Below are 3,288 nucleotides of genomic sequence, written 5' to 3'. Positions count from 1 at the left end.
AAGAAGACTCTTCGGTCTGCAGACGCTGCAGATATACCTCGAAGTCTCCGTGTATCTCCTCGCCTCAAGGATAGTGCGCCTGAGAAGAGGTACCTGGATCTGCACATGAAAAACATGCGCAGGAAGGGCATGAGTACACCACAGCGGTACTCAGTAAGTGCGAAGCCTAACCTCGGTTGGGTAGTGACGAGGAAGGTCAGGGCCCTACTGAGGTAAAATATAATATTAATTAACAATATGAAAATCTGACAGAAATAATGAGTACAACAGTGAGATAAGACAGGCTAACGAAATAATAACAACTACACAAAGAACAAAATGGACACAGAATGACTACAGCTCAATACCAAGAATAACAATGAGGGTCTCCCAGGATACCGTCCTGTAGCCCTTCCTCAACTGTCCAGTGGATCTCCCGGGATACCGTCCCGTAGTCCAACTCATGTGCCAAACCGAAGGATCTCCCGGGATACCGTCCCGTAGTCCAACCATCAATATGCAAGGGGGATCTATCGGGAATCTAACCCGCAGTCCCAAAGTAAAAGTGCAGGGGGATCTACCGGGAATCGAACCTGTAGTCCCAAAGTAAACAAACAGGGGGGAGCTACCGGAATCCCACATCCATAGTCCCAATGTAAATGCGCAACCACAACCAGAAATATACCAAGGAATGAAGTACGAAATACAACACAGATAGAACTAGCCTAGCATGCTTCACATAGAACAGTCAAAGCAACTCAAGTAATTAGGCAATCAAGTCAACTAAACATATTTTTCCTAATCTAGCACAAGTTATAATTTCAAGTAGAATAAGGAAAGTAAGAAAGGAACCAAATCTTAATAACTTGGCTCAAGTATGCGCTCGTCAGCTCACGTACAAGGCACTCAAATATCAAGTAACAATCCTAAGGGGAAAAGTCCCCTACACAAGGTTAGACAAGCCACTTACCTCGAATCGGCACCAAAATCAACTCGAAATCACACTTTTGACACGAGTATCCGACTCCAAATGGCCCAAATCTATTCAACTCAATTACATATCGAAAGTAATATTGCAAACAACTGATTCCACTATTAAATTTAAAGCTAAGGCGCGAAAATAGGTAAAATGACCAAAATGCCCCTCAGGACAACATCTCAGAATCGAATAATTTTCATATTTTCAGAACCCTCGTACTCTCACGAGTCTAACCATATAAAAATCTCCCAAATCGGAGGTCAAATGCCCACTCAAAATCCAAAAGTTAGGTCCAAGAAGTTTTCCCCAAACTATCCAATTTGTGGCCCTAAATTCGAATTCTAATGATGGATTTAACTAGATATTGATGGAATACCACTAAATAGGATTAAGAAAACGTTATCCAATGATCTTCTCTTCGAAATCCTCTGAAAATCGCCCTTACCCGAGCTCAAATTGATTTTTCTAACTTATGAAATCAATCCCTCGAAATTTCTATATCTGCACAGGTATTTCTGCTTCTGCGGACAAGGGACCGCTTCTGCGGTCCCGCTTCTGCGGACCAAGTGCCGATTCTGCGGTTTTCCCATAAGTTGCCAGGCTCCACTTCTGCGGTCTTATACCGCACCTGCGGATTCCGCTTATGCGGATTTCCTACCGCTTCTGCATTTTCGACCAAAGACCCAGGGCCGCATCTGCGACTATGATCTCGCAAGTGCGTAACCGCTTCTGCGGTTCTACTTCCGCACCTGCGTAAACTGAATAAACACTCAAATTCGGCTCCTGCGCTTCTGCGGCTCCGAATCTGCGGTTCCCAAGCCGCAGATGCGAAAATACCAGAAGCAGCAATGGTTTAGCTGCTGCAACACCTCTCAAATTCTTCCATTAACCACCCGAAATCATCACGAGGCCCCCGGGACCTCAACCAAATGCATCAATAACACCTAATACCTCATTCAAACTTGTACAAATCCTTAAACCACCTAAAACAACACCGGAAACCCGAATTAATCAAAGATTCAAGCCTAAGAACTTCAAATTCCAACAAAACACGCTTTCGATCAAAAACCTACCCGAACCTCGTCGGAATGACCTGAAATTTTTCACACACATACCAAATGACATGACGGAACTACTGTAACTTCCGGAATTCCAATCCGACCCTCGGATCAAAAACTCACTATCGGACCGGAAACTTATAAAATTCAAACTTCGGCATTTCAAGCCTAAATGAGCTACGGACTTCCAAAATACATTCTGAACACGCTCCCAACCCGAAATCACCTAACGGAGCTAACGGAACCATCGAATTTCCGTTCCGAGGTTGTCTTCACACTGTTCCGACTACGGACCACTTTTCCACACTTAAGCTCTCATTTAGGGACTAAGTGTCCCAAAACACTCCGAATCCTAACACCGAACGTCCCGGCAAACCAACATAGCAGAAATGAACTTAGAGGAAGCAGTTAATGGGGGATCGGGGCGTAAATTCTAAAAACGACCGGCCGGGTCGTTACATTACCCCTTCAACAAGGACGGCAATGGGCTCAAATATTAATGTGGATGAATTGGAGGATGAATAAGAGGTCTTCTTATTTCATCTTCTTGGATTTAACCAGGTGTTTTTTCAAATTTTCCTAAAAATGAATCACTTCTTTCTAATAGCATTGGCCTTTTCCAACTTTGGTGACTCGAATCCCCAATCTCATGGTTAGACATGGATGAGCTTTACAGTTATGTTGTCCCTCCCCTTTGAGGATGCAAATCTAAACAGTCACTCTTAGGCAAGTAAACAATAAAAGAAAGAAAGCACAGAGATAAGAACAGTAGTCTGACAAATAATTGGCTTGAAACAAACTGTTGCTTTCAATAAATAATTATTTTTTGATAACTGGTTGCTTTGAACAATATCAACACAACTTGAGCAAATGAAAATGGCACTACAGTAAGTGTTCCAGATTGAAAAGTATGGCACTTGCGCCTAACTCAACCCCAAAAGCACTATTACTAAACAATAATGTTTACCTGGATAGTGCAATGAGACTCCTGTCTCTGTATCATCTTATACTTAATTCAACATAATCGTAATTTAGTGATAATAATTCTTTTCCTCTAGGATGATATTTGCTTATGTCGGATCCATTTTTTAGCAACATATACATATAATGTACACACACAGAAGTACTCAGAGATACACACACACAGAGGAAAGTCATCTGGTGTTCTTTACATTTTTGTATACCTTTTATTTCTACCATCAACATTTAGCTTTAAAGTCAATAACCTTAGATGGACATAAAGGAAAGTGAAAACTTGTAAGTAACAGTTTG

This window comes from Nicotiana attenuata, chromosome 7 (genome assembly GCF_001879085.1).
Source record: "Nicotiana attenuata strain UT chromosome 7, NIATTr2, whole genome shotgun sequence".
NCBI classification, from domain to species: domain Eukaryota; kingdom Viridiplantae; phylum Streptophyta; class Magnoliopsida; order Solanales; family Solanaceae; genus Nicotiana; species Nicotiana attenuata.
This window is presented reverse-complemented; position numbering follows the sequence as displayed.